We start from the raw sequence: 13,699 nt of genomic DNA on the forward strand, positions 1-13,699 counted from the left end.
ATTTCTTTCCGGTGCCCCCCACCTTCCCTTTCCTTCCCCTAACTAACCCGCCCCCCCAGGCCCTAACTAATTCCCCCCACACCTTTATTTCAAAAGTTATGCCTGCCCAAGACAAGCGTAACTTGCGCGTGCGGGCCGGCGCGCCATGTTCCAGTCCGGGGGCTGGTCCGGAGGCCGCAGCCACGCCCCCCAGAATGCCCCCCGATGATGCACCAGCTGCGACACGTCGTCCCCCCCAGGAAAGCCCTGGGACTTACGCGTGTCCCAGGGCTTGTGCGCGCCGCCGAGCCTAAGCAACATAGGCTCAGCGTGTGCAGGGGGTGGAAGGGGCAGCTTTTCGGGGGTTACGTGCGTATCACAAAGGCTCGTAGAAAGGTTTTTAAGGTCCGGTTCGTGCGTTCAGCTGGGCCGTTGCCCTGACGGTGGTATGCTGTAGTAAAGTCGAGTTGGATGCCAAACGTCTTGCATAAGAAGCGCCAAAAGTTGGCAGTGAACTGCACTCCAAGGTCTGATGCAATGTGCTGGGGAAGTCTGTGTAGTCTGAAAATGTGTTGGGTGAATAGTTGGGCCAACTCCCGGGCAGATGGCAGCTTGGGGAGAGTGGTGAGATGGACCATTTTGGAAAACCTATCTATGACTACCCAGATAACTTGGTGACCATTGGAGGGTGGCAGGTCCACCACGAAGTCCATAGATATGTGAGTCCATGGTTCCTTGGGGCTTGGTAGAGTCTGGAGTATTCCCCATGGTCGTCCTGCAAGAGGTTTCTGTTGGGTGCAGGTTGGGCAAGATTCAACATACCCTTGACATCCCTCTCTACTCAGGGCCACCAGTAGTAGCATTAGCATGACAGCAGTTCAAGCATGCGAGGTCTCCTGGGGTGTCCGGCAGTAAGGGAATCATAGGCCCAGGACAACACCTTGGGCCACCGTCTTCCCTGAAGGAGCAGTCTGGGTGACCTCTAGGACCACCTTTGCTGGGTCGATAATATACTGGGGGGTTAGGTAGAGAGTCCTCTGGCTCAAAGGCTCCTAGAGAGCGCATCAGCTCACGTATTCTTGGCAGCTGGTTGGTAGCAGAGAGAGAAGTCAAATCTACTGAAGAACAGTGACCAGTGGGCTTGCGGGGATTCAGTCATTGGGCATGGCGAAGGTATTGAAGGTTTTTGTGATCCATGAAGACTGTAGTGGTATGCTGAGCCCCCTCGAGCCATTGCCGCCATTCCTCAAGTGCCATCTTGATGGCCAGATGCTCCTTGTCCCCTATGCTGTAATTCTTTTCTGTAGGGGAGAACTTCTGGGAGAAATAGGAGCAGGGTAGCAAGGTCCCATTCAGAGAAAGTTGGCTCAGGACGGTCCCCACTGCGGTAACAGAGGCATCTACCTCTACCACAAATGGGCGTATGGGGTATGGATGCCGCAAACAGGTGTTCTGGAGGAAGGCATGCTTCAGGTTCTCAAAAGCCATAATCGCCTCATTGCTTGGTATTGGACCCCTTCTTGGTGAGGGCCGTGAGAGGGTCTACTAGCCGAGAGTACTGTGGGATGAAGTTCCGGTAGTAGTTGGCAAAGTCGAGAAAGCGCTAGAGGGCCCAGAGTCCCCTAGACTGGGGCCAGTTCCCCAGTCTAGGGGACTCCGGGCCCTAGACTGGGGAACTGTCCCATGGATGAGACAATGAAGCTCAGGAAGAGGAGTGCCTCTTGTTCAAAGAGGCACTTCTCTAGCTTGGCAAACAGCTCATGGTCCCATAAACGTTGAAGCTTCTGTCTGACCTCCGGTGGTGGGAAGAGAGATCTTTGGAAAATATCAATACATCGTCCAGGTATACAATGACACAGGAGTGGAGCATTTCCCAGAAGACCTCATTCATAAGATGCTGAAACACAGTTGGGGCGTTACAGAGACCGGAGGGCATCACTAAGTACTCATAGCGGCCATCTCTCATATTAAAGATGTTCTTCCATTCGTCACCTGGCTTTATACGCACTAGGTTATAGGCGCCTCAGAGATCCAGAAGCTCGGGGATGAACGGCAGTGGATACCGATCCCTCCTAGTGATAGCATTTAACCCCCGGTAGTCGATACAAGGCCACAATGACCTGTCCTTTTTCACCTGTGAATCGGTTATTTACTCTTTCGGATACGTTTGAGGGGGGATATGATAGAGGTGTTTAAAATCATGAGAGGTCTAGAACGGGTAGATGTGAATCGGTTATTTACTCTTTCGGATAATAGAAAGACTAGGGGGCACTCCATGAAGTTAGCATGTGGCACATTTAAAACTAATCGGAGAAAGTTCTTTTTTACTCAACGCACAATTAAACTCTGGAATTTGTTGCCAGAGGATGTGGTTAGTGCAGTTAGTATAGCTGTGTTTAAAAAAGGATTAGATAAATTCTTGGAGGAGAAGTCCATTACCTGCTATTAAGTTCACTTAGAGAATAGCCACTGCCATTAGCAATGGTAACATGGAATAGACTTAGTTTTTGGGACTTGCCAGGTTCTTATGGCCTGGATTGGCCACTGTTGGAAACAGGATGCTGGGCTTGATGGACCCTTGGTCTGACCCAGTATGGCATTTTCTTATGTTCTTATGTTCTTAAGTGGCATTTTTCATCTACTCCCCACTATCAATGTACAATTTACTCTATACTGATATCTGTTTGTTTAGTTTTATGATCCAATCCATAATTTAAGCTAGAATATTTCCCCCTATCCAAGTTTTTGTACCTCCTGTTCCATGTACCATCTCTGGGCGAATTCCTTTTTCTCTGTTTCAATGTAAACCGCAAGTCTCTGTTTCAATGTTTCAATGTAAACCGATGTGATTTGTATTTCATACAGGAACACCGGTATATAAAAATAAATAATAAAAAATATAAAGTAATACCCTTGCACTGGCCCTGCTCTGGCGTATTAATGACACTGGAATTGTAGCCAAACTGTAGTGAGCCAATAGCAGAGATGGAAATGGTATAGAGCAAGGAGGCCATCACCTGCTTCTTTTTAATTAAAATAAAACAGACAGATACTTACAGAGGAGCCATTTAAGCCTACAGATTCTCAGAGCTCAGGGAGAAGTGCAATACCTGCTCAACATGTCATGATGAAATATTGCAACACAGACACCAACCAAGCAAGGGAATCACTAATCACAAAATCAGTATTAAGATCAACAAAAACACACAAGAAATGTGAATCCCAAGACTAATCTCCAACCTGAAGCACAGATTCAGAGATTTATGCAACACCTATTTAATCTGATGGAGTACAAGAAAGATGCTTGGCTGCATAGGGAGAGGCATGATCAGCAGAAAAAGAGAGGTGATATTGCCTCTGTATAGGTCCCGGGTCAGATCTTATTTGGAATATTGTGTACAATTCTTGAGACCTCTTCCTTCAAAAGGATATAAACTAGCTCCAGATGTTCAGGACAGGTTGATACAGTGCTGGCTATTAAAATGATCAGTGGTCTTCATTCTAAAGCATATGAGGATAGATTTAACATTAGGGATGTGCATTCGTTTGTGAGGAAATAGAGACTATATTTCCTATATCGTCACATTTTAGGGGGGGGGGGGCGACGAAACGATAAGAAAATCCACGAAATTTCGTGTGGTTTTCTTATCGTTTTTTTTTGGGGGGGGGGAGAAAAGGCACATTAAAAAAAACAACCCCAACCCTTCAAATTTAATTAATTGCAAACCCCCACCTTCCTGACCCCCCAAGACTTGCCTGAGCCCCCCCCCCAGGACTTACCGAAAGTCCCTGATGGTCCAGTGGGGTCCCGGGAGCGATCTCCCCTTCTTGGGGAGTTTAAGATGGCGCCGGCCGTCCATTGCTCCTACATGTGACAGAGGCCGGCCAATGGCATCGATAACTTGTCACATGGTAAGGGCAAAGGGTCATCGGCACCATTTTGATTACTGGCAGCCGACGGCCCGAGAGTGGGAGATCGCTCCCGGGACTGCCACTGGACCACCAGGGAATTTTGGTTTTTTTTTGGGGGGGGTTGCAATTAATTAAATTTGAAGGGTTGGAGTGGGTTTGGGTTTTGTTTTGTTTTGTTTTTACAACTCCGTTCTAATTAATTAAATTGGAAGGGTCGGGGCGGGTTTTGGATATCGTTTCGCAGGCAGCCGAATTAAAATCAGCCCGAATCGCGGGAAAACAAAATTTCCTGCGGCGGGCCGATAACGAAGGCTGAACCAAAAGGTTTGGCTGAATCACATTTCTACTAAACATGTATAAACCCTAGAGGAAAGGTGAGAGAGGGGAGATATAATAGAGACATTTAAATATCTCAAAACGTTCCCATGCACAGGAAATGAGGTTCTAGAAGAAGGGATCATGGGATGAGGGTGAAAAGGGATAGACTCAGGCGTAATCTTAGGAAATATTTCTTTACAGAGAGGGTAGTGGATGCATGGCATGACCTTCCAGTTGAGGTGATGAAGGTAAAAACGGTATCCGAATTCAAGAAAGCATGGGATAAATACAGGGGATGGAAGGGATGAGGTTACATCACGTTTCCAGATGGTCATGTGAAAGGGACGCTCCTGATCCTTTCACATTAATCTCCTCATTATCACTACCATCCCATGACCCCAAAAGCTGTGAGTAATTATGAAGAGCATATGAAACTCGAACAATGTCAGCCCGAAAGAAATTAACAGATTTGAGGCATTTTTCTTATGCTTCCATAGCGGTACTGGAGGAGGAAGGCCTGTTAGGGGCAGATTTCTACAGCGATGGCACAGTAGAAATGAGTCGAGATAATGAGGAGCGACGAGTACCAGCAAAGATGTTACACTCACTGCTCCAATAAACTGACCCAAGCAGACTTGCCGAACTGGTTTGAGGAATTAAGACAAGATATGGGCATTACTAAATCAGAGATTCTGGCCCAGGTTACTGATCTTAGAAAGGAGTTTACAGAGCTGGGTGCACGTGTTGCAGAAATGGCTGGCTAGCTGGATGTGCAAAAAGAAGGGCTGAAAAAATACAGTAGATAGGAGCTGCTGATATGAAAAAGGATTTTGCTGACCTAAGAGACTGCATTGAAGATTTTGAAAATAGATCGAAGGGGAACCTCCCTATTAGAGGAGTCCCATAGGAAAATGCTTTTCATGACTGCACACATGTGGCAACGAGCATATATACTTAACTAAACCCAGGAATAATACTCCTAGGGATATAATCTTTTGTTTTCATAAATATCTCCTTAAAGAGAGAGTACTTGCTCAAGCCAGAAAAATGGATGGGATCCAATGAAAGGGACACCGTGTAGAGATATTTCAGGATATATCTCCCATGACCATCATACAGAGAAGAGAATTTAAAGATATTTTGCAAATTCTATGAAAAAAAACAAATCAAATATAGATTTTTTTTTTCCATTTGTAATGAACTTCACTATCGGAGGAGTGTCTTCTAGAGTATCCACGATGGAGGAAATGGCTGACATACTGCAGGCAGTGGGGCTATGGCCACAACATTATGCCAAGATCAGGTCCACCTCACCAAATACAGGCTCAGATGGTCTGTTCAGATGGCAATGTGTCCAATATGGTGGCAGACGACTACGGTGGCAGTCAGGCAGATCATCTTCATCCAGAGAAGCAGCAACCTGAAATGTGGGATGAGTGGCAACCAATTCAATTGCTTGGGTCTAGAGTTGTCTGCAGCTTGCTATAGGGTTGGTAACATTTCCTTGAAAATCCTGATTGGATGTGGTATCAGCAAGCACACTGGTGAATGGTAACAGAAAAAAGAAAAGGAGAGTTTTTTTGATTTATCCTATTTATGTTTTAAATTAAAGGGATTGGGAATGGGGGGAACAATAGGGGCTATCTGGCAGTGTTGACATCATTCCTTGAGCAGGAGGTTTGGATGGAAGAGAGAGAGGAGGGCAGGATAGGGAGAGGGAGGAGGGAGAGAGGGGGAAGGGAAGATGAGGAAGAATAAACTTTGTATATTTTATATTTTATCTTACAGTATGTTGGTTGTATAAAGTTTGGTCAGTCATGGTGCTGAAGTGACATGCATAGGGAAATACCAAAGCTAATCCCGATGGTCAGTTGGGGAGGGATTGGTTAAGAAAACAATATTTAGGTATAAATAGTACCAGAATATTTATTCAAAATGACTAGGTTTAAAATAGCTTCTTTAAATGTAAAAGGGCTGACTAGTACTCCTAGAGGAATTCTGCCCAAAAAAATTGAAAATTCTGCACACACATTTTCTAAATTCTGCAAAATTCTGCACATTTTGTCAAAATAACTCAATATGTTTTGCAAATTATTCTGCATTTCAGTGCAATCCAGTATTTTCATTTAAATAATAGTACAGAAAACAATTTTTCTCACTTACACATACAGGATCCTAATCTCTCACCCAGGGGCGGATTACAGGAAAATATCAGCCTGGGGGCTTTTTTCAAAACTGGCCCCCAGGGTATCTGACTCTTTCATGTACTTTCTCTGCAACACTTGTGTCAACAGCTCCTTAAAGCATGCCAAGTTGGCTCTGTAACCTGGCAGAATTAAGCCTAAACATCTCCAAAATAAATTTCACATTTTTCCTAAATAAATAAGAAATAGAACATACTTTAGACCAGCAGTGAGTTAACAAAGCTATGTACCCCATTCCATCCATTCAAATCAGTTAACATACACATACTAATATCCTGGTCTGGCCAACCAAGCAGCTCTTGAACTAGTGAAAGTAATGAGACAACTACACTGCCAGCCGGTGTCTCACACACACGCATGCTCAGTCACACAAACAGATTTATAGATTGCAGAAACTTTATATACACTGACACATACTCTCTTTCTCAGACACTTTCTCACAGACACACTGATAAACCCACACACTGAGAGCAAGAGTGTGTGAGTGTGTTAGAGAGATACCCACACATGCACTCTCTCTCTGACACAAAGTGTAAGTATGTGTCGCTCTCTGTGTGACACAGATACACATTCTCTCTAACACGCTACTGTTGTGCTGCTGCTTATGTGCTCATGCAGTATGTGCCCCCAAGCCAGCACTACTGAATCATTATTTAAATTTCTTGCTTGCTGCCAGCCCTTCCTCATACTGCAGCAGTCTCCTCCTTTTCAATCCCACTCTGAGACTTGCTGTTGCAGAGCTAACTGCTCCTCTCACAGCTCAGTCCAATCACCTCAGATAGAAGCCTCCCCAACACTGCACTGTTACTTCCTCCTGGCTCATTCTCTCCCTTCCTGTGCCTGTAGCTTGCCTCCACTTCTCCGCCACCCACACAATACTCCAGGGCATTCCCACTGACTGCATGTTACATAGTCTGCTGCTTTTATGCTTCCCCAGGCTTGACTCTGCCTACTTACTCAAGGGGATAAGAGACCAGAAGTGATCCATACTTTTCCCTGGGCTTATAAATAGAAAAGCTTATGCCCTGGCCGAGAAGAGGAAGAGCTACTAACCCGGCTCTAGATGGAAATCCTGCTTTCTCTTGTGTAGCCAGGGCTGGTGCAAGGGTAATTTATAATAACAGATTTTATATGAAAAAGATCATTCAAAGTGCAGTCTTCTAAGGTCAACATGCATCTTCTTTACATGCACTACTATGGCACCAACCAGAAAACTCTGCAAAAAGGACACCTGCAGCCATATGGTATTACAGCTTACTGTAGCAGGTGTTAAGTGTGAGCTTGGTCTTTAGAAAGCTTTGAGTAAACTGAATTGTAATATAGTAAACCTAACATGAAAACAGCACTAGCTGCTACGATTCTGCTTATGAACTAGTCTCACAAGCAGCCTCTTACATCTCTGCTGTCGACACCACCAAAGTTCCCTCGTGGCCTAAAGGCCACCGATGCCTGCCTTCCCGCGGCCTGGAGGCCGCCTCCTTCATCCTTGCCCCCGGCGGCCCGACCGACAATCCTTCACGGCCTGGAGGCAGCTGCTAGTCCCGCCATTGCCCGCGGCCAGGGAGCCACCGCTGTCATTCCCTTTGTGGCCTGGAGGCCTCCACTGAACCCGCCGCTTTCCAGTGGTCTGGGCGCCGCTGCCTCCTTCATCTCTTCGCCTCCTGGAGGCTGCCGCCAAAGCTGCTCCTCTTCAGCAGCTTGGAGGATGCCCCAAAGCTCTTCTCCATGCGACCAGGAGGTCGCCGTCATCTCCGTCCTCTTCTGTGGCCTGGAGGCCACCCTGGAGCTCCTCTTCACGCCCTTGAGGCCGCCAACGTCATCTCCTCCCCTGCGTGGGAAGTCTCTGCCTTCAGTCTTCTTTCATCGTGGCAGGAGCCGCCTCCGACATCGAGGGCCTGCTTCAACTCCTCTTCACAGCATGGCTGCTGTCCGAGGTCCTGCCTTCTTCCTTAGGCGCCGGGCTGTGCCTCTTCAGCCTATTTAAATGGCCAGTCCTGGCTTCTCCTTGTGATGTCATCGAGGCATTTCCTCTTCAGCCCTACAAAAGGGCTCAGCCTTCAGTCAGTCTTCGCAAGGAGTTGGTCATGGAGTCGGACCTCTCCTGGATCTTCAGTTCCAGCTCTTCGGGAGTCTTCCGTAATCCCTCTTTACTTCTTCAAGGCACTCTGCTCTTCGTTGGTCCTCCTTATCTTTGTCCATAGTTCTTGAACCTCCATCATTATCTTCATTCCATGTTCTGGTCTCTCGTCAGATTCCATCCTCATGTCTTCAGATGTCCCGAAGTCTCCATGTCTTCAAAAGTCCTGATGTCACCCTATCTCCGGATGTCCTGACGTCCCCTTGTCTTTGGATGTCCAGACATACCTGTCTCCTGATGTCTTCATCGGTCATGTTCCAGTCGTCCCTGTGGTCCTCCTCTCTAGAAGTACCCTGATGTCCAGATGCCATTGGTATCCTGATGTCTTGAGGTACCAGTGTCCATTCATATCTGATGTCCTACATTCCAACCCTGATTTTCCAAATCTCGTTTATGATGTTCTTTGTCCGGTCCTGATCCTGACCCCCCCAAGCTGGCCAAAAGTTCTTTTTGGGCCGAACGAGCCGTCCGGCGCGAACGAGCCGGGAATCACGTGACGCCGCGTCACTCGACGTGCCACCGACGTCACATGCTTCTCGCCAAGGATTGCAGAAATGACGTCCTCACTCCTCGCTCGATCACCAGGGAGTTGTGGTAAGTCTGGGGGGGGGGGATTAAGGAGGGTGAGGGGGTTTAAATTTTTTTTTTGCACATATGTACATATACCCAACTCATTGGATTTTTTTTATGTCCATATTGGCCGCAAGTGGGACCCCCTTTCGGACATAAAAAATATGAACATAAAATTTTGCTCTGCACATCCCTACTGTCTTCAAGCACTGCCTGGATCCCTCCTCGCCCCTAAGCCTCTGTCTTCATCTGAGTAACAAGCCACCTCACGTCCTTGTCTTGTCTGAATCTTTTTGTCTGAGTCTTCTAGTGTCATCTCTTCTGAGTCCCAACCTCCACGGGTCCTCATTTCATCTGAGCCTCTGAGCTTCCTCATCTTCTTCAAGCCATCAGCCTGTCCAAGGCTGAGGTCTTGTCTTCTTCCAAGTTCCAATACCATCGCCTGCCCTCAACCTCTGTCCATCCTGCCGCATCTGCCACTCCCCAGTGGCAGGTCCGAAAAGGCTATTGAGTGGCTGGAGGGCTACACCAGAGACCAGCATTCCATTGTTGGGTCTCTACTGGTGCATGCAGGTTCGGCAGAGGTTAGGGCTCGGTGGCCAGCCTGCTCCTCCCATGCTTAGACACATCTTGCCTGCCACAGCGCTTCCACGAGCTCCTCTCTGTAATCGCATCGTGGTCCAAGGGCACACATCTCCCCAGAATCCTAGCGCTCCCTCCCACAGATTCCAACACTAACTGCCAGCACTCAAATAGTAATAATCCTACCAATGAAAAGGCAACACTGCAAGTACTACATCAGACCCTAAAACACCAATACACCTGCTATTAAGGAAACAGAACAAGCCAAGCTGCTATAGATCCCTGCACAGTAACTATACACAATAGTTCTATCTAAGATGAGCACAGGAGCAATTGCTCCTACATTTTAGAACAATGCTCACAGGTTTTACATGATCGCTCACATAAATTTTTCTTTGTGCTATATACAGAAATGTTGCTGATGCTCAAAAATTGTTTTAAAAAAGTGTTTCTTGCACAAAAAAAAATGTTTACACACCTAATCACTCCTTAGAGGAGGTATTGCTATATGCTAGCAGAATACCTCACCTCAGTCACACATTTAGAACACAGACAGACCCTCAGCAAATATTAAATGAAGAGATGATAAATAGAAACAAACACAAAAACTGAACTTGAAACCGCAACAAGCCAGACTCTGTATGGAATGAAAAAACAAATATCATTTCTCACTAAACATCAAACAATAACATCAAGAAATATAAATCATCAATCATAACAGTAAAACCAAACACATTAAAAGAATAAATATTTCAAAATAGCTGATGAAAAGAACATCTAATGATTACGAACATATAACTTTTTTAAAAATTTCCCAAACATCAATGAAAAATTTCAAACTAGCAGACACAGCAAACGATATCCAATAGTTAAAATTAAATTTAAAATAAATCCCCCTCCTCTCCATTCCTGGGAATTTTAGATTCCAGTCACCCTGAGATTGTCATGGATTAGTAAGGGGTATGAGATATGCACAGACTTTCTTCTCTAACACAATTGTTCATTATCATACAAACTCCCTTACATTCTCTCACACACACATGCTCACTAGATCACATGCTCTCTCTCGTACATGCTCACTGACTCACAGGCTCTCTCTTACAGACATGTGGACTGTGTCCCACACTGATGCTCTTGTTCACATATATGCTCACTGGTTCACTCATGTTCTTTCATATACATGCTCACACATGTCCACTGACTCGTTCTTGCTCACACACATGCTCACTGGCTCAGTCACTCTCTTCTCCACTCAAACACAGGCTCAATGGCTTAAATAGTCCTCTTGCTCAAACATATGCTCATTGGCTAATTTGTTCTCTCTTGCTCACACACATGCTCTGGTAACCACAACAAGCCCAACTGTATTATGCAGTGCAATAATGGAAAAACAGAAACATAGTCACTCCTCACAAAACATCAAGCAATAAAAACAAGAGATATAAGACATCATTCATAATATTTGTTATGCGCCCCGCCCGCGGCCATCCCGTGCACGAGCCTGCTCACCTTCATGGTTCCACAGTGGGTCCCAGGACGACCTCCCTCGCGATAGTTGCCAGGCCCCAGCGTCCCGCAGCGGCGATCACCAGGCCTTCCACTGTGCGCCAGGCCTCATGCCGAGGCTCAGCGTCCTCTGCCATGTTAGCCACGCCCCTATGCGTGCGCGCGGACTGTCCGGACTCATGATGGGGCCAATGGGGGGTCTTAGCTCTGTGACGTGCCCTGATTGATCCCTCAATATAAGGAAGTTCCTGTCTCTGCTTCCTCGCCTTGGCAATCGGGTCGGTTCTGTTCTAAGATTGCCTCTGCATTTGTTCCTGTTCCTGCCTATTCCAAGTCTCGTTCCAGGATCCTTCTGTTCCAGTTCTATTCCTGACTTGTTCCTGCATCCTAGTTCCTGCATCCTGCTTGTTCCTGTGTTCGTCTGTCTGTTTACCCAGGTAGTACCCTCGGACTGTCTTACTGGTACTGACCTCAGCTTGCTCCTGACCTGCCTGCTTGCCTGCCACCTGCCTCAAAGACCTCAGCTTGTTCCTGACTTGCCTGTCTGCCTGCCACCTGCCTCAAGACCTCAGCCTGCTTTTGACCTCGTCTGACCTCTGGTACCTGATCCCTGCTTTTCTGACCACCCCTCGGACTGACTTCTGGATCTTGACCTTTGCCTGCCTGACCTTGTCTCCAGATTCTGGCTCTCTTCCTCGCCTTGTCATCACCAACTCTGTTCTGGTTCTCCGTGTTCCAACCAGCCTCCAAATTTGAACCCGATCGCGCTCCCCCTGTGTCCATGGGCATGCCGGACTTTCATTCTCTCAGGAGACCCTATGAGGCCCACCTAAGTCCAAGCGGCCCAGGTCCCTACAGGCTCCTCCTGGCGGGAGCCCGGGCTTCCAGTGGTGAAGCTCTTCACAGCCTCCAGTGCTCCACCCCCTGGGGGCAGTTACCTCCTGTTCTCTTTCAGGAGATGTTCCATCACTGCCTCAGGACAAGGGTCCACCCTGGAGCGCAACAAGTTGCCAAGGCCATGGACTCGGCAGACTCTCCTGCCTCCAGGGCCCTACCAGGACAGGCCGCCACAGTGAAACAACATCATCAAGCTCTAGAGATGCTGGCCTCTTCGGTAGAAGAACTGAGCTCTCAATTACAAGATACAGCAATGGCCAACCCGGTGGGCCTCTCAGCCACTATGCTTCCCAAAGTAACTCTGGCACTTCCTGCACCCCCCAGGTATAATGGGGATCCACGATCCTGTCGTGGCTTCCTTAATCAGTGCTTTATGCAGTTTGCGCTACAACCCTCGTTGTTTTTGAAGGAGATCACTAAAGTCACCTTCATTTTGTCCCATTTGGAAGGGAAGGCTCTGGCATGGCCTCTCCCTTATGGGAATGTTCTGATCCCATCCTCTCCAAGCTATCTGACTTCATTGCTCTCTTCAAGCAGACCTTCGGAGACCCAGGTCGCATGGCTATCGCTAGTCATAGCCTACTCCACCTCCGTCAAGGGTCAAGGACCCTCTCCGAATACACAGTGGAGTTTCGGACCTTGACCACAGAACTTGGGTAGCAAGAAGATTTTCTGCAAGTCATCTTCCTAGATGGACTCTCCTGTGTTCTGAAAGATGAGCTCTCTGTCCGTGAGACTCCCACGTCTCTAGAAGACTTGATCTCCCTTGCCGGGAGTATTGATCATCACCTCCGGCAAAGACGCCTGGAAGTCAGGCTCTACACCCTCCTCCAGTATGGCCCACAAGTGCACACTGCACTACAGCGAAGACTCCTGCACCACCACCTTCCTCCATGGTAGAACCTATGGAAGTGAATCGTGGGCGATTGTCTCCGACCAAAATTCTCCGTCGGTGAAAGGAGGGGCTCTGCCTTTACTGTGGCACTTCTGGACATCGTCTGCAGTTTTGCCCCGTCCGTCCGGGAAACTGCAATGCCTGATCCCAGCGGGAGTCCCGAGCTTGGGCACAACTGTTTCTGGTCCTCAGCTCTTGCTTCCTGTATCCCTGAGCATCAAGGCCTACACCTTTGCGACCACTGCTCTCATCAATACCGGAGCGAGAGGTAGCTTCATTATGGAGGCCATCGTCAAACTCTTTAAAATACCTCTCCAACCCCTAGAGGTGAGCCTTCGTATTGCCTCCATCCAGGGGGAACATTTTCCAAATCTCATTACTCACCAGACAGTGGTGAGTAATGAGATCTCATTGTAGGTACACTCAATGAGGAAGAGACATCTTTCCACGTCCTAAAGCGCTCAACTCATCTGGTAATCCTGGGGTTACCCTAGCTCCAGGTTCACAAACCCCAGTTCGATTGGCAATCCCTGCAGTTGGTACAGTGGGGCCCAAAATGCCAAAAGACTTGTCTGCACCCGGTATCCCCCGTGATACCCGTCTTGAAATCAGTTACCCTTCCAGGTTTACCTCCGCAGTATTCTGACTTCAGCTATGTGTTGTCTAAGCAGAAAGCAGATACCGTGCCTTCATTACGCA

This window comes from Rhinatrema bivittatum, chromosome 4 (assembly GCF_901001135.1).
Source record: "Rhinatrema bivittatum chromosome 4, aRhiBiv1.1, whole genome shotgun sequence".
In the NCBI taxonomy this organism is placed as follows: domain Eukaryota; kingdom Metazoa; phylum Chordata; class Amphibia; order Gymnophiona; family Rhinatrematidae; genus Rhinatrema; species Rhinatrema bivittatum.